The sequence below is a fragment of the Hyperolius riggenbachi genome, chromosome 1 (genome assembly GCF_040937935.1).
Source record: "Hyperolius riggenbachi isolate aHypRig1 chromosome 1, aHypRig1.pri, whole genome shotgun sequence".
Taxonomy (NCBI): domain Eukaryota; kingdom Metazoa; phylum Chordata; class Amphibia; order Anura; family Hyperoliidae; genus Hyperolius; species Hyperolius riggenbachi.
Genome location: NC_090646.1, coordinates 472863021 through 472881437, shown reverse-complemented (window position 1 = coordinate 472881437; position 18417 = coordinate 472863021). Strand labels below are relative to the sequence as shown.

The 18417-nt window shown below is 45.6% G+C and overlaps 1 long non-coding RNA gene across 2 annotated transcripts in view; it reads right to left on the bottom strand.

Annotated features, from left to right (window-relative positions):
* The window catches only part of LOC137521594 (uncharacterized), a 97268-nt gene that overhangs the window by 61881 nt on the left and 16970 nt on the right, over positions 1–18417 (bottom strand). For both annotated transcript variants that reach the window (XR_011022161.1, XR_011022160.1), the window contains exon 4: positions 18109–18261. This is a non-coding gene — a long non-coding RNA (uncharacterized lncRNA). The remainder of the gene's footprint in view (positions 1–18108; positions 18262–18417) is intronic.

Genomic DNA, 18417 nt, shown 5'->3' with positions numbered 1-18417 from the left:
GAAGGGATGACACATGTACACATATATGAGTAGACAGAAGTACCCCACTAACGTAGATGGAACATGTGGGGGGGGGTGTGTGTGTCGAGAGGAGAAGGAGGGGAGAGGGGGGGGGGGGGGGTGAGTACCCCCCAGGGGAGGTTTTTGTTGTTACAGAGTCTCTTTAACCACTTGAGGACCTAGGGCTTTCTACCCCTTAAGGACCGGCCACTTTTTTTCCATTCAGACCACTGCAGCTTTCACGGTTTATTGCTCGCTCATACAACCTACCACCTAAATGAATTTTGGCTCCTTTTCTTGTCACTAATAAAGCTTTCTTTTAGTGCTATTTGATTGCTCCTGCGATTTTTACTTTTTATTATATTCAGCAAAAAAGACATGAATTTTGGCAAAAAAATGATTTTTTTAACTTTCTGTGCTGACAGTTTTCAAATAAAGTAAAATTTCTGTATACATGCAGCGCGAAAAATGTGGACAAACATGTTTTTGATAAAAAAAAACCCATTCAGTGTATATTTATTGGTTTGGGTAAAAGTTATAGCGTTTACAAACTATGGTGCAAAAAGTGAATTTTCCCATTTTCAAGCATCTCTGACTTTTCTGACCCTCTGTCATGTTTCATGAGGGGCTAGAATTCCAGGATAGTATAAATACCCCCCAAATGACCCCATTTTGGAAAGAAGACATCCCAAAGTATTCACTGAGAGGCATAGTGAGTTCATAGAAGATATTATTTTTTGTCACAAGTAAGCGGAAAATGACACTTTGTGAAAAAAAAAAAAAAAAAAAAAAAAAAGTTTCCATTTCTTCTAACTTGCGACAAAAAAAAATGAAATCTGCCACGGACTCACCATGCTCCTCTCTGAATACCTTGAAGTGTCTACTTTCCAAAATGGGGTCATTTGTGGGGTGTGTTTACTGTCCTGACATTTTGGGGGTGCTAAATTGTAAGCACCCCTGTAAAGCCTGAAGGTGCTCATTGGACTTTGGACCCCTTAGCGCAGTTAGGGTGCAAAAAAGTGCCACACATGTGGTATTGCCGTACTCAGGAGAAGTAGTATAATGTGTTTTGGGGTGTATTTTTACACATACCCATGCTGGGTGGGAGAAATATCTCTGTAAATGACAATTTGTTAATTTTTTTTACACACAATTGTCCATTTACAGAGATCTTTCTCCCACTCAGCATGGGTATGTGTAAAAATACACCACAAAACACATTATACTACTTCTCCTGAGTACGGCGATACCACATGTGTGGCACTTTTTTGCACCCTAACTGCGCTAAAGGGCCCAAAGTCCAATGAGTACCTTTAGAATTTCACAGGTCATTTTGAGAAATTTCGTTTCAAGACTACTCCTCACGGTTTAGGGCCCCTAAAATGCCAGGGCAGTATAGGAACCCCACAAATGACCCCATTTTAGAAAGAAGACACCCCAAGGTATTCCGTTAGGAGTATAGTGAGTTCATAGAAGATTTTATTTTTTTGTCAAAAGTTAGCGGAAATTGATTTTAATTGTGTTTTTTCACAAAGTGTCATTTTCCACTAACTTTTGACAAAAAATAAAATCTTCTATGAACTCACCATACTCCTAACGGAATACCTTGGGGTGTCTTCTTTCTAAAATGGGGTCATTTGTGGGGTTCCTATACTGCCCTGGCATTTTAGGGGCCCTAAACCGTGAGGAGTAGTCTTGAAACGAAATTTCTCAAAATGACCTGTGAAATTCTAAAGGTACTCATTGGACTTTGGGCCCTTTAGCGCAGTTAGGGTGCAAAAAAGTGCCACACATGTGGTATCGCCGTACTCAGGAGAAGTAGTACAATGTGTTTTGGGGTGTATTTTTACACATACCCATGCTGGGTGGGAGAAATACCTCTGTAAATGGACAATTGTGTGTAAAAAAATCAAAAGATTGTCATTTACAGAGGTATTTCTCCCACCCAGCATGGGTATGTGTAAAAATACACCCCAAAACACATTATACTACTTCTCCCGAGTACGGCGATACCACATGTGTGGCACTTTTTTGCACCCTAACTGCACTAAGGGGCCCAAAGTGCAATGAGTACCTTTAGGATTTCACAGGTCATTTTTGTTTCAAGACTACTCCTCACGGTTTAGGGCCCCTAAAATGCCAGGGCAGTATAGGAACCCCACTAATGACCCCATTTTAGAAAGAAGACACCCCAAGGTATTCCGTTAGGAGTATGGTGAGTTCATAGAAGTTTTTATTTTTTTGTCACAAGTTAGCGGAAATTGATTTTAATAGTTTTTTTTCACAAAGTGTCATTTTCCGCTAACTTGTGACAAAAAATAAAATCTTCTATGAACTCACCATACTCCGTACGGAATACCTTTGGGTGTCTTCTTTCTAGAATGGGGTCATTTGTGGGGTTCCTATACTGCCCTGGCATTTTAGGGGCCCTAAACCGTGAGGAGTAGTCTTGAAACCAAATGTCGCAAAATGACCTGTGAAATCCTAAAGGTACTCATTGGACTTTGGGCCCCTTAGCGTACTTAGGGTGTAAAAAAGTGTCACACATGTGGTACCGCCGTACTCAGGAGAAGTAGTATAATGCGTTTTGGGGTGTATTTTTACACATACCCATGCTAAGTGGGAGAAATATCTCTGTAAATGACAATTGTTTGATTTTTTTACACACAATTGTCCATTTACATAGAAATTTCTCCCATCCAGCATGGGTATGTGTAAAAATACACCCCAAAACACATTATACTACTTTTCCTGAGTACAGCGGTACCACATGTGTGACAATTTTTTGCAGCCTAGGTGCGCTAAGGGGCCCAACGTCCTATTCACAGGTCATTTTGAAGCATTTGTTTTCTAGACTACTCCTCGCGGTTTAGGGCCCCTAAAATGCCAGGGCAGTATAGGAACCCCACAAGTGACCCCATTTTAGAAAGAAGACACCCCAAGGTATTCCGTTAGGTGTATGGCGAGTTCATAGAAGATTTTATTTTTTGTCACAAGTTAGTGAAAAATGACACTTTGTGAAAAAAAACCAATAAAAATTAATTTCCGCTAAATTTTGACAAAAATAAAATCTTCTATGAACTCGTCATACACCTAACAGAATACCTTGGGGTGTCTTTTTTTCTAAAATAGGGTCACTTGTGGGGTTCCTATACCGCCCTGGCATTTTACAGGCCCAAAACCGTGAGTAGTCTGGAAACCAAATGTCTCAAAATGACTGTTCAGGGGTATAAGCATCTGCAAATTTTGATGACAGGTGGTCTATGAGGGGGCGAATTTTGTGGAACCGGTCATAAGCAGGGTGGCCTTTTAGATGACAGGTTGTATTGGGCCTGATCTGATGGATAGGAGTGCTAGGGGGGTGACAGGAGGTGATTGATGGGTGTCTCAGGGGGTGGTTAGAGGGGAAAATAGATGCAATCAATGCACTGGGGAGGTGATCGGAAGGGGGTCTGAGGGGGATCTGAGGGATTGGCCGAGTGATCAGGAGCCCACACGGGGCAAATTGGGGCCTGATCTGATGGGTAGGTGTGCTAGGGGGTGACAGGAGGTGATTGATGGGTGTCTCAAGGTGTGATTAGAGGGGGGAATAGATGCAAGCAATGCACTGGCGAGGTGATCAGGGCTGGGGTCTGAGGGCATTCTGAGGGTGTGGGCGGGTGATTGAGTGCCCTAGGGGCAGATAGGGGTCTAATCTGATAGGTAGCAGTGACAGGGGGTGATTGATGGGTAATTAGTGGGTGTTTAGGGTAGAGAATAGATGGAAACACTGCGCTTGGGTGGTGATCTGATGTCGGATCTGCGGGCGATCTATTGGTGTGGGTGGGTGATCAGTTTGCCCGCAAGGGGCAGGTTAGGGGCTGATTGATGGGTGGCAGTGACAGCGGGTGATTGATGGGTGGAAGTGACAGGGGGTGATTGATGGGTGGCAGTGACAGGGGGTGATTGATGGGTGATTGATAGGTGATTGACAGGTAATCAGTGGGTTATTACAGGGGAGAACAGATGTAAATATTGCACTGGCGAATTGATAAGGGGGGGTCTGAGGGCAATCTGAGCGTGTAGGCGGGCGATTGGGTGCCCGCAAGGGGCAGATTAGGGTCTGATCTGATGGGTAACAGTGACAGGTGGTGATAGGGGGTGATTGATGGGTAATTAGTGGGTGTTTAGAGGAGAGAATAGATGTAAACGCTGCGCTTGGGTGGTGATCTGATGTCGGATCTGCGGGCGATCTATTGGTGTGGGTGGGTGATCAGATTGCCCGCAAGGGGCAGGTTAGGGGCTGATTGTTGGGTGGCAGTGACGGGGTGATTGATGGGTGATAGGTGATTGGCAGGTGATTGACAGGTGGTCAGTGGGTTATTACAGGGAAGGACAGATGTAATTAATGCACTGGCGAATTGATAAGGGGGGGGGTCTGAGGGCAATCTGAGCGTGTGGGCGGGTGATTGGGTGCCCGCAAGGGGCAGATTAGGGTCTGATCTGATAGGTAACAGTGACAGGTGGTGATAGGGGGTGATTGATGGGTGATTGATGGGTAATTAGTGGGTGTTTAGAGAAGATAACAGATGTAAACAATACATTTGGGAGGTAATCTGACGGCGGGTTTGCGGGCGATCTAATGGTGTGGGTGGGTGATCAGATTGCCCGCAAGGGGCAGGTTAGGGGCTGATTGATGGGTGGCAGTGACAGGGGGTGATTGATGGGTGATAGGTGATTGGCAGGTGATTGACAGGTGATCAGTGGGTTATTACAGGGAAGAACAGATGTAATTAATGCACTGGTGAATTGATAAGGGGGGGTCAGAGGGCAATCTGAGCGTGTGGGCGGGTGATTGGGTGCCCGCAAGGGGCAGATTAGGGTCTGATCTGATAGGTAAAAGTGACAGGTGGTGATAGGGGGTGATTGATGGGTGATTGATGGGTAATTAGTGTGTGTTTAGAGGAGAGAATAGATGTAAACAATGGATTTGGGAGGTGATCTGATGTCGGATCTGCGGGCGATCTATTGGTGTGGGGGGGTGATCAGATTGCCCGCAAGGGGCAGGTTAGGGGCTGGCTGATGGGTGGCAGTGACAGGGGGTGATTGATGGGTGATTGACAGGTGATTGACAGGTGATTGACAGGTGATTGACAGGTGATCAGGGGGATAGATGCATACAGTAAACAGGGGGGGTGGTCTGGGGGGGGGGGTCTGGGGAGAATCTGAGGGGTGGGGGGTGATCAGGAGGGGGCAGGGAGCAGGGTGGGGGATAAAAAAAAAAATAGCGTTGACAGATAGTGACAGGGAGTGATTGATGGGTGATTAGGGGGGTGATTGGGTGCAAACAGGGGTCTGGGGGGTGGGCAGGGGGGGGTCTGATGGGTGCTGTGGGCGATCTGGGGCAGGGGGGGGGGGGGGGAAATCAGTGTGCTTGGTGCAGACTAGGGTGGCTGCAGCCTGCCCTGGTGGTCCCTCGGACACTGGGACCACCAGGGCAGGAGGCAGCCTGTATAATACACTTTGTAAACATTACAAAGTGTATTATACACTTTGTATGCGGCGATCGCGGGGTTAACATCCCGCCGGCGCTTCCGTATGGCCGGCGGGATGTTGCGGCGGGTGAGCGGCGCCAGGCGGAGGCGGAGGATCGCGTCACTGATGACGCGATCGCTCCGCCCATGCCCCTACAAGGACCGCCGCCAATTGTCAATACGGCGGTCCTTGCGGGGTGCACTTCCCGGCCGCCAATTGTACATACGGCGGTCGGGAAGTGGTTAAGGAAACCAAGGTATGGTGGGACTTATCCAGCCTTAAACAGTATGTGGCAGAGGAGATCATTCCTCGGGGACTCCGCATTAAGAAAGTTCCGACCACCATTTATTCTGAGCAATTTGTCACGGAGTGGAATGAGATTCTCACTGACTGCTCCTTAAGATTGATGCGCCTCATCATTGTGTATGAGGAGAACAAGTTGGCTGAACTCAGATTGAAAGTCATTGATATTAAGAACAGTATGGGTACGTCTTATAATGTGGAAATGTATAGTGATCTTAACAGAAAGATGTTAGATAATATCTTTAAGCTAGAAATGATGATCACAGAAATGAAGCGTTCCAAATATATGCGAGACACTGAGGACTATGACAAAAAAATAGTTTATGAATGGGGACGCTGGGAGGGTGCTCCCAAGTCACCTATGTCCTATCGGCAGCGTTCTCGTTCACGTAATAGACGGCCCAATCCAAGAAGAGTTAGTTTTAGTTCCCCAGAGGTCACAGAGGCCCAACCTGTGCATCAGGTTGGTCAGGCACTGGTCAGAGGGGCAGAGGGTGGTGGGGTGATCGTTCCAAAAAACGGGAGGGACCAGCCCACCTATTATCAGAAACCAAGACGCCACAACAAGAGGGGCAGAGGGGGAAGAGGAGGACGAGGAGGGCAGGTACCAAGAACCGCAGATTGAGCTATTGTTCATCTGACTCTGACCAGGTGACCAATGTTGTTAATTTGTCCAAATATGTTCTTAATGAATTAGAAATAAAGATACTGTCCAAGGGACTGTCATTCTCTCCTACTCATCACTTGAATGTCTTTAACACTATACTTGATGTAAATCGTTTTGTTCGATCCCTACTCTTGAGGAAGCATTTTGGGGATACAGAGCAGGGTGGGAGTTTGTCTTATATTAACAACATACCTAATATTGGTGATTTTAGAGACACCCGCTGCAGATGGGTATTGGATACGCTCTCATCAACAAATAGTGGCCTGGTCACTTCAGAGGATGTTGAGCCTGTCCAGGTGAGAAACCAGGACTTTTATCCCTATGCCTCTAGGTCCCCCTGTGTTGATACCTTTCAGGAGTTGGTGGAGAGGGATCTTCTACAGCTGTCTGGGAGGTCATCCCGTACTGTCGCCTCCAATCTCACCACTGAAGAGCGTATTGCCCTAAAAAAACTGCAGAACAATTATGACATTGTCATACGCAATGCAGATAAGGGAGGCTCAGTGGTGATCTTGGATAGGGACGCATATCGGGCTGAGGCCCTCAGGCAGCTGGGGGATGTGGACACATATTTGGGTTTAAGAAAAGATCCCACCCCTGAATTTAAAAATAGACTGTGTAGTCTCCTTTCATGCGGGGAAACTATGGGGGTCATTGACTCAAGACTGAGAAATTTTCTGGAGATTAAATCCCCTGTCATCCCCGTTTTCCATCATTTGCCTAAAATTCACAAGCCGGGCTCTCCCCCAGAGGGCAGGCCTATTGTGGCCGGTATTGGGTCCCTGGGGGAGCGCCTGGGATCCTGGGTCGATTCCCTGCTCCAGCCCCTAGTCAGACGCCTTCCGGGTTATCTAAAGGACACCAAACATCTACTAGCCAGCATGGCAAGTATGGAGTGGAGGACCGGTTATAGTTGGATCACAGTAGATGTAAAATCCTTGTACTCCTGCATCCCGCACGATCTGGCACTGAAGGCTCTGGACTTTCACCTCTCCAGATACTCTGACTACTCGGAAGATCTCCGTACTTTCGTTCTTATGGCTGTCGAGTACCTCCTGACCCACAACTACTTCATGTTTGACGGCAGTTTCTACCTCCAGAGACGGGGCGCCTCCATGGGCGCCAAGTTCTCACCATCCCTTGCTAATTTATACATGGGGTGGTGGGAGGAACACCGGGTCTTTGGGGGGGACTGCCGTCTGCTGGAGAGTGTTGTGTGGTACGGGAGGTACATCGATGACCTTCTGATTGTCTGGAGGGGTGAGGTTTCTAGTGCAGCATCTTTAGTAGAGTATTTCAACCAAAACAACTTAAATCTACAGTTCACATATACGGTTGATGCTCTGTCCATCAACTATTTAGATGTTACACTGAGTGGGGACCATGAAACCGGGCTTGTTAGCACCACAACCTATAGGAAACCGTGTAGCGGTAACGTAACTCTTAGGGCAGATAGTTGCCACCCAGCACATACTATTCGAGGTATCCCTGTGGGCGAGTTCATTAGAGCCAGACGAAACTGCTCAAGGGAGGATAATCTACTGGGTGAGCTGGACATCGTTGAAAGACGTTTGAAAGCTCGCGGTTATCCGCTAAGGCTAATCAAGAGAGGTAGACTTAGGGCCATGGAGAGGTCACAGTCTGATTTACTACAGAATGATGGTGAGATGATCCAAGGTCGACAAAAGCCAACCTTTGTAACTACCTACTCAACAGAATATAAGAGTGTGACCAATATTATTTCTAGATATCTGCCGATTCTGGAAGGAGATGTAGGTCTCTCGCCTGTCCTGAAAGATGGTGTTAGATTCTCTAGTCGACGGGCCCCCACCTTAGGACAGATGCTCTCTCCTAGCTTATTTAAGTCTGGTACCACAACGGACACTTGGTTGACAGTCAGGGGATCCTATAAGTGTAGAATTGCTACATGTAGATATTGTCACCTACATAACAGCACTAAGACGGTAGTCTCTGCCCACAATGGCCAACGATATAATCTCAGGCAGTTCATTAATTGTGGTACTCACCATGTGGTCTATGTGATTGATTGCACCCTTTGTTCCGTACAATATGTGGGGTGTTCCACCAGGCCCCTGAGGCAGAGAATAGCCGAACACTATCTAGGAGCAGGGTGGTCAACCACAAACATTTCGAATGTGGCCAAACACTTTAGAGAGGTACACGGGGGCAATATGATGGGTTTTCAATTTCAGGGAATAGAGAGAGTCAATCCACCGACAAGAGGGGGAGACCTGTATAAAATTCTTCGTAAGAAGGAGGCTATGTGGATTCATCGCTTGGGATCTAGGCTACCCCATGGCCTTAATGCAAGGTTGGACCTAGCACTCATCATGCACTAGCCTGTTCTACTTCCTTCCAACCCCCCCCCCCCCTCCCCTCCTTCTCCTCTCGACACACACACACCCCCCCACATGTTCCATCTACGTTAGTGGGGTACTTCTGTCTACTCATATATGTGTACATGTGTCGTCCCTTCATACATGGGCAGGGATTTTATTTGCCATATGTGTTTCATATACTTATATTTGATGTTGCGATCAACCGCGCTGCTCTTTGCCATATTTTATTAACAGCATTCACTTTGGTACAGTATTTGTTTTCTGCATTGTGTATTCTATACTGTTTTAACACATGTGTACAGTGTTTTGCTTCTGTAGTGTGTTCACAGGTAATTACCTGTCTATCACATGCAAACCACTCCCCCTCTTTACCTTTCTCCCCCCCTATTTTGGGGTGGGGTCGGGAGTGGCCAGCACAGGATGTCCTCCTATTTATAGGACTTTCTGTCATTTTGTAACTAGCTATGATTAAGAGCTGAGATAGCTCGAAACATGTCAGCGTTTTGATGCATGTACATGTGCATATTTTTATATTGGATATGTCCTAAATAAAGCCATTGTCTGGGATCCTGGTTTGGTGCGGACCTTTTGTTGCATATCGTGGTCTTTACCACATAGGGTTGTGGTCCTTGGAGTGGTCCACTTGTTGCAGTATATTTTTACATTGCTTAACATAAATTTGAGCTACACACTGACCCAGTGGTAATAAATCCTGTAAAAAGGCATCCAACATCATGCTAATATCACTAGATCAGATATATAAAAACAGAACCCCCCAGTAGGTCAGAGAAACAAGTAGAAGTGAGGCAAATAAAGTGAGGGAGAGATGAGAAGAAGCGGAGCATGGCATGGACATGGGGGACTTGTCATTTCTGCTCCCAGGGCCATATTGCTGGAAGGCCACAAAGGCCCGGGTCTTGAGCGGCTGCAACCCAATGGGGCACCTGCATGTGAAATAGAGGCTGCTACATATGAAATAAGTTGTGAAATAGGAGGCTGAAAATAGGGAGCAACACATGAAAAATGGGAACTGATGCTCAAGTTTGCTATTCATAAAAGAGAGGGGCTGCATACATGGATGATACACATGGTGAAAGGGTCTGTGCATAGAATTGGAGGGCCGCTGCTGCACATGGAAGAGGAACTACAACATACTTGGCCTAGGGGCACATAAAGTAGAAATCCATCTTTGCATGCTCCCATCCGTGCACAAGTACGCCCACACTGTTCAGGTGCAAGATGGCCCATGCCTGGGCAGTAGCACGGAGTCGCTACTACTATGCAGGTACAGCCTGCCAATGCACCTGGGGAGTGTGACCACCCTCATTCATAGATGGGAGCACAACCAGGAAGAAGAAGTGGATCCCGACGACCAGTGTTGAGCTCAAGAAGGATTGGAAAAGCCTTTGAAAGATGCAAAGGCTTCCCTGTACTGAGTTAAGTATCTAACTTTTTGTAAGGCTTGGTGGTGTATTCTCCACAGTCAGCATGCAACGCATGAGCTGGCGTGGAGGAGGTACACACACTAGCACCAGGAAACAGGCTATCCCTAGTATAGTGGAGGGGAGGACTGACTCCAATAGGAGATTGTGGCGCACAGAGCCGGTGCAGATCTGACAGCCACAAACAATGCTTTCGTTATAACGTCTCAGCGCAAAGTAGCGCTGAGCGCACAAACCAGAACTGAGGAGATCAGGACAGGTAGACAGAATGAACGCTTGCTAGCTAGCGGCTACTTAGCGACAGCAAGCGTCCAAAACCAGACAGACTGGAATGAGGCAGCCAATGCGATGCGGCGATGGCGTGCCTCACAAAGACAGGACAGGATAGTCAGAAAATAGCAGGATTAAGATAGAAGAACGTAACACAGATAAATATACAATAAGTATGTTTTCCTAGCGTATTACAATTACAGCTATCAATGAAACTATTTGTTACGTCTGACTAACATATGTATATATCGGCAATGAACCGATATATGACATAAGCAGGAACGCTGACTAGGAATGGAGTAACACAGGGAACAGGACTCAAAAGGATTCGCTATCTCTTCGCAGAGATGAACGCAATCCACAAACAGTAACAGAACAGGATTCAGAAGGATTCGTTATCTCTTCGCAGAGATGAACGCAATCCACAAACGGTAACAGGACAGGATTCAGAAGGATTCGTTATCTCTTCGCAGAGATGAACGCAATCCACAAACAGGACCAGGAACAGGATAACTAGCTCAGCACGGGTGTTCACGGTACGCGCAAACTACCAAAACGTGCTGGAAAACTGACTAACTGAACACAGGAAATAAACAGTTCGTGTACGTATATATCAGCAACACTGATATATCAACGGAACACAAATACAAGGAAAATAATAAACGTGCTGGTATGCATATATATTGGCAATGAACCAATATATGATGCAAAGACCAGCAAAGTATCTTTAACAAGAAACACGATCGGGGGCTAAAGCGACAGCAAGACAGGCTTAGGCTGAAGCTATGAAAACCCAAGGAAACCCTGCAGGAAGCAGATCTTTATACTGAGGTCATCCAATGGGAGCAGACATGCAGATTCCCACACAGGTGAATGATAATCAGTCACAAGCTGACAGCAGGGAAAGACAGTCAGACAAAGCTATGCAACTTGCATGGAAATAGATCAGAACTGCCTGAGCTGCAGCACTAATACTTCCAGTAATAGCTGCTGCAGCAGCGATCATTACACTTTTTTGCTTTCTAAAATCACAGGTTTGCTTTAACTCTAATCTACAAAGCTCTCCACAACCTCTCTTTCCAGTACATTTCCTCACTACTTTTCAAATACCATTCAAACTGCAACCACTGGTCTGTACACAACCTTCTTCTCTCCTCCCCTTGTATCACCTCCTTCTATTCAAGTATACAGCATTTCTTACGGCGTACGAGAGAGAACGGCGCCGGAGACTTGGGCGCAGGACACAGCCAGTATATGGCTAATCCTGCTGCCGCACAAGTCCGGGCCGTGTTAATTACTATTCCCCCTCCAGGCCGACATGGATAGTGGGGGAATGAAATAATTCGGCTTCCAGCAATAGCTGGAAGCCGAATTATTGTTTTAAAAGCAACTTCAGATCCGTCTTCTGACGGCGCTGAAGTTACTCCATGTGCCTGCGATAGCCGTAGTTCCTATTACGGCCTATGGTGGCGCCGGCTGCGCCCAAGTCTCCTGCGCTGCTGCGCCCAAGTCTCCAGCGCTGGATTTACCGTGTTCGTTTCTTACGTGCCTCTCCCTTCCTCTGGAGTTCCTTTCCAAAACACATCCGTCACTTTCCAAACCTCGCAGACTTAAAAGGAAGCACACCCCTAAAACGCTTTTTCAAACAATCATACAATCTCTCGTAGGCCATATTACTTTTAGCTTTTGGACCAATCTCTGCTTCTGACTATAACAACACCTCTGGTTGAAAATCTTACGTATCATCTCACTTCTGGTTTCTTTTGAATTTAAGATCATAAGGGCAGGGTTCTCTCCCTTTTGTGTCTTGTAAGTTGCTGTGCAGTTTTTTAATCACTACAAAATTATAATTACAACCTACAGTATATTGTCTACCACTTCTTTACCAATGTTTATATTCTTATCTATACTAATTTCTGTATATTTATTAACCCATGTTTGTTTTCTTACTCTGTACAGTGCCAAGGAACATGATAATGCTATACAAAATCAATAATAATAATAATAACAACAAGGTTAACTTTACAGCATTAAATCAAATGATATGCACACTGAAATAACTACATTGTCCTTTTAATCCTTTCCTAACAGCTATAGTTTTTCTTTTCACCTTTGCTAACAATGTTTACTTCCTGACTCATATCCAAGTACTACGCTGTGGTGTGATTCATTTATCCCCTACTACCTCCATCTCATTCCTTCCATAAGTGTGGCTTGGTGCTACATGTCTGGAACCGTTACCTGGTTAGGAACCTGTCCCGACCTGCTTCCCATACCAAACCTTATAAATCCAACTATCTTTATTGTTCCTTGTTATTTGCTTTAGGGAGCAGCCACTATATGTAAATCACAAGTTATGTGAGGAAAGTGCTTAAAACATCTAAAAGTACATGTTTATGCACAAGTCTGTTACTCGGAAGAACCTTAATATGCTTTACTGTTCTAGTTTTATAAATCTGAATGCAGTCTGTTTTTATAAAGTATTACTAGCAATTTTCAGCTGAGGAAGCTGTCTGTAGAGCGTTCCAAGGGGATTAAAGGACAGGAACTCAGCTACATCACAGATGCCCAAAGCCAGCAGATTATAGTCTCCCCATGCAGCTTCTGTTGCAGATCTGATATACGTATATACAATGTATATATGTGTGTGTGTGAGTCATACACACACACGCACACATTTTGTGTACACACACATAAACACGCACACACACACACACAAACACCATGCTTTCTGACAATTATGATTGGCCAATCGCTAAACAATTTTACCACCTCCATGAGAGTCAGCAGATATTGAACACAGTACTATGAGCAGATTGTGTCGATAAACCCTTATACTATGTCAGGTGTTGGTGCAAACTACGACCCAGCCCGTTTCCACATGTCATCCAGCCTGCTGATGCAGGGCAGGATTCAGTGCCCCCACTGAACTGGCGCCTGTTCACAGGCCGCAGCTCATCAATTCCACGGGGGCCAGAGTGGTTGCGGAATCCTCTGGACTCCAGCAGAAGGGCTACGAGAAAATGGCTTCGGAAGCTCAGCATTGGAGTCTATGGGCTTGATTCACAAAAGAGTGCTAACTGTAAGCACAGCCGTTTTCGCGTGAATTTTTGCATTGCGCGCGATCGCGAATGTTCGTGCAAAACGATAAAGGTTTCGCACGCAAACGCGAATTTTCACGCGAAAACGATATCGATTTCGTGGGAAAATTAGCGTTTGCGCGTGAAAACGTTATCGTTTTGCGCGAAAATTCGCGATCGCGGGCAATGCGAAAATTCGCGTGAAAACGGCCGTGCTAACAGTTAGCACTTTATTGTGAATCAAGCCCTTTATGTGTCTCCAGTGCTAGGCTCTGGCCACCATTTTCCTGTAGCCCTGCTCTGCCTGTCAGATTTACAGCCAGAGTTGCCCTAATGAAGATTGGGGTGGAGGCCGAAGGAGCTGTCACCTGCCAGGTGAGTTCTTTATTTTTATTTTCAGGTGCCACCACTGATACCTGGGATTAGAGGACATTAACCGGGTGCACAAAATGTAACAAATTTAAAGGGTAACACTGCCTAAAATGTTTTGTGGGGTAAAAATGCTGTCTAATGTGTTAAGGGCTGCCTTATATGTTTTTATATTTATTTTGGAGGGAAAATGCTACCAATTATGTGGATTTTGTGGAAAATGTATGTGTTTTTTGTGGGAACCACTGTCACATTATGTGTATTTTGTGGGGAAATGCTTCCACATTGTGTATTTTGTGGGAAAATGCAGCCACATATGTGTATTTTGGGTAAACTGCTGCCTATTATGTGTATTTTGGGGGAAACTGCTGCCTAATTATGTGTATTTTGTGGGGGCATGCTGGCAATTTTGTGTATTTCTGGATAAACTAATACTGCTAATACTGGGGCACACCTGTCAACTTAAACTGGGGAGGGGCCTGCTAATACTGGAGCATACCAGTCAACTTAAACTGGGGTGAGGGCATTAATACTGGGGCAGTCCTGGCTACCTAAACTTGAGAGGGAGATGCCTAATGCCGAGGGCACTCCTGCCTACCTTTACTTGTGGGGGAAGGGGGGGGGGGGGAGCGGCTCATCAGCTACCTGAACTGGAGATCGAACTGAAACCAGCAGCGCATTTGGCTTCTGTGATGGGTGGGGGGGGAGCGCATCTGCTACCCACACCGGTCCACCCCCTCAGTCTGATTTAACATTGCTTTGTGGCCCACAAGTCAAAGAGTTTGCCCACCCCTGTACTATACTATATGAAGATGGTAAAATTGGTCAGTGATTGGCTAATCACAATTGATAGTGTGCAACAGGCTTATAGGGGACCTGAAGTGAGAGGTATATGGAGGCTGCCATTTTTATTTTCTTTTAAACAATACCAGTTGCCTAGAAGTCCTGTTGATCTCTTTGCTGCAGTAATGTCTGGATCACACACATGAAACAAGCATGCAGCTAATATTTTCATTTTTGCAACTATCCGAAAAGCACACTAGGGGGTCAAAATGAAAAAACTTGATTTGTCTGAACAGCCCTAATCATGTGCAATGATAAATACTTTATGAATATATAAAACATAAAAGATCAGGTAGAAGTGGCCAATTGAAGAGATTGGTGCAATAACTTCCAATCTCCACTAAAAACCTGTAGTGTGTGTGTCTTTGCTGATCCCCCACCACTGGGGTGTTTGAGAGGGGTGTAGCTCGCTCACACACCTATATAGGATAGGAACAATTTGTCACCCAGAAAAAGTCTTTATATCCCTCAGATGGTTCGCCTAATAACTCCCATCTGCATAACAGGCCATAACTTCCACAAGTAGCAACCAAATATAAGAACATATAGCCTGGAATATGGTCAAAATGGGAGCATCCTGCCTTCTGTATCTCAGCAGCCCTCTAACTAAAGCACGAAGTAGGGGGTGACTAAAAAGGCCATCAGGGGTTGGAGGGTGCAAAATACTTACAGTGACACAAAACAACTATTTTTGGCAGAAACATGTGATCTGCATGCTTTTTCTGAGTTTATGGCTAAAAGTATTAGAGGAATTGGATCCGCAGGACTGTCAGGTAACTGGTATTGTTTAAAAGGAAATAAATATGGTAGTCACCATATAACTCTCAATCCAGGTTCCCTTTAAACCTCTGTGCATGTCTCTTTATAGCCAAAAACACACTGCCCCTCATGGGCGTCGCTAGCCCTATTTTAGGGGGGGCCCGTGCCCCCAACATGTCCTATTGTGCCCCCAATCTATTTACAGGGGTGCCCGCTGACCCCCCCCCCCCCCCCCCCCCCCCGGCTGCCACTGTCAGCATCAGACCTCGATCAAGCATCGACCACTAGTGCGTATGCAAGGACCTAGTGGACACCGCACTGATATGCAGAAGTGACATCATTTCCGCAAATACAGCGCGGTGTGTCCATGCGCACCCGCTCTAATTGGTCGGGTCACCGGCTGATATTGAGGTCTGATGCTGGGCTGCTGCTGCTGGGAGGTGAGTGAGGGGCACCTGTCACTACCTAACTGGGGGTCCCTGTCACTACCTAACCTGGGGGGCGTCTGTCACTCACTACCTGACCTTGTCTTGTTGCAGGGCTCACGATTGCTGAATTTGTCATGTTGGGGGCCTCATGATTGCTGAATTTGTCTTGTTGGGGGCCTCATGATTGCTGAATTTGTCTTGTTGGGGGCCTCATGATTGCTGAATTAGTCTTGATATGGGCCTCACGATTGCTGAATTTGTCTTGATGGGGGGCCTCATGATTGCAGAATTTGTCATGTTGGGGGTCACATGATTGCTAACTGCGAGACCATGGAAAAAGCTGAATCATCATCATATGAGACAATAGCATTAAACCTACTTTTTTAGCTTTTTAAAACAGAAAATAAAACTGGGAGGTTTTAAAAAAAATAAATACATTTTTCAGGTGTAGGATGGATGAAATTGTTTATCTTCACAGTTTATTTTCAACTTGGATTTTCCATAATGTTCATGTATGAGTTAAAACGTTTGTACAGTATTTAGTTTAAATTGCTGTTGCCACTTTGCGATAGATAAGTGACTTTTGGGTTGCAGTTTGGGCACTCGGCCTCCAAAAGGTTCACCACTACTGTCCTAATCTAATGTCCCACCATTGCTAAGTTCATGTAAATTTGTCTCCACCCGTGATCACTCCCACATTCTGGTCCATGGCCCACCCATTTTGCGGCATGGAGCGCTACGCACAAAGTAACCCTCATATTTTTCGGTGCGCTAACTGCAGTGTGCTGAATTCTGCTGCCTACAGTATGTACAGTATAAGCTGTTCTCTAGTGCCTGCACTGTGTGCTGATTTATCTCCAGTGTGTATAGTGTAAGGTGTTACTCTGTGCCTTTACTGATTGTAAACCAGCTGTATTGTATGCTGATTCCTGCTACTTTCAGTATGTACAGTATTAGCTGTAAAGCCTGGTACACATATACAATTTTGATTACCCAATTTTAGCTCTGTTCATCAAATTAATTGTCTGTTAGCCCACTTACTGCATGGGGGTGGAAAAATTGGTCAGTGATTGACTAATCAAAACTGTATGTGCGTATACATCTTTGATCTATATGCCTATACTGATTGTAAATTATCTAAATAAAGGACAGGGGGCACCATCCAATATTTTGATGGGCAGGCCCGTTATCTGTAGCTTACACTGCTGCTAAGTTCATGTACATTTGGCCCCACCCATGGCCACGCCCACTCACTTCATGGTCACACCCATTTTTGCCACCCCCTACCTAGTGCCCACAGGTGCCCCCGATCTCCAGTGATCCTAGGAACGCCCCTGCTACCCCTTACATCGTGCACATACACCTGATTATTCTCTAATCTATGGCCTACCTTTACAGGGGAACTACTCATGATTTATATTTCAATGATTTGTGTTTAAACTGAGTTTTAAGCATAAATGTATTAATTTATAAAACAGGCTGCAGCTAGAAAACTTGTGTTGCGTTTGAATAACAGAAAAACTGCAGTAAGCAATATCCTGGGAACACCTACTCTAAAACAACAGTGGATTAAAATAAAAAAATGGATACATACCTATGGAGGGGAGGCTCTGGGTCCTATTGAGCCTTTCCTTCCCTTTCCTCTCAAGGTCCCCTCATTCCAGCATTGTCAGCCCCGCAAGAGCTTTACCACCAATTGGTCAAATACAACTCTGAGTATCCACTGAAGACCTCAGGAGCCTGAGAGCTCATGAAGACAGGCAGCTCCATACTGTGTATGCGTGAGCATGCTCTCGTGTGCACTCGCACATGTGCAATACAGAGCCGCCAGTCTCTAGGGGCTCTCTGGCCCCTGACGCCTTCAGAGGATACTCAGAGCTGTATTTGACCAATTGGCCCAAAGGCTCTTGCTCTATTAGATGCAGAATTCTCCCTCTCCACAGGTAAGTATCTGACTTTTTATTTTAATTTCACTGCACATTTGATTTAATAAATAACTCTGCAATGGGTATAGTGTTATGAATTTATTATGGTAGTGAAAGAAACCCATCCATCCATACACTAGATCCTTACCGTGGTGCCAGCACAGGCCGGTTCCTTCCCTTCTACAAGTTTGTAGACAGCAGTCAGTGCTTCATTTGATAGTGATCCTTGAAATCTCTACACTACAAGCATCTCCAGAGCCTTTTCACATCCTTTATAATTGATCAGAGGGCTGTCTTTTTTCTAAAACAGATAATACTGTATAATTAAACATTTTGCAACACTCCTTACTGATCGCTTAGTTAGGGCCCGTTTCCACTAGCACGGAAATCGCCGCGATTCCGCAGAGTTTCCCCGCACATGAATCGCACGGGGAAACTCTGCCATAGGGGAGAATGG